A 340-nucleotide genomic window follows, 5' to 3' on the forward strand; every position below is an offset into this window, starting at 1 on the left:
CCACTATTAGGGCGCCTAGAAAATTGTTGTTTTTTTAAAAAAAATTAATTCATGATGACTTACGTGAAAAGTTTTATAATTTGAATTCTTTATTTTCCTAGCTGTATTTTATTGGAAGTCTTTTAAAAGTGAACAATAAACACCTTCACTATGGAAAATTTGGACAAAGCACACTCTAAATGATTATTGGTTTTCCCTATAATATATGAATAAAAATTTATCCTTTTGAAGTTTTCTATTCTGCCTATTATGTATTTTAATGTTTCAAGTACTTTGTTTAAACCAATCACCACGTTAAAACCAACAACAGCTTAACCAAATAATCAAATGGTACCACATT

The sequence above is a fragment of the Sorex fumeus genome, unplaced genomic scaffold (assembly GCF_029834395.1).
Source record: "Sorex fumeus unplaced genomic scaffold, SorFum_2.1 ptg000126l, whole genome shotgun sequence".
NCBI lineage: Eukaryota > Metazoa > Chordata > Mammalia > Eulipotyphla > Soricidae > Sorex > Sorex fumeus.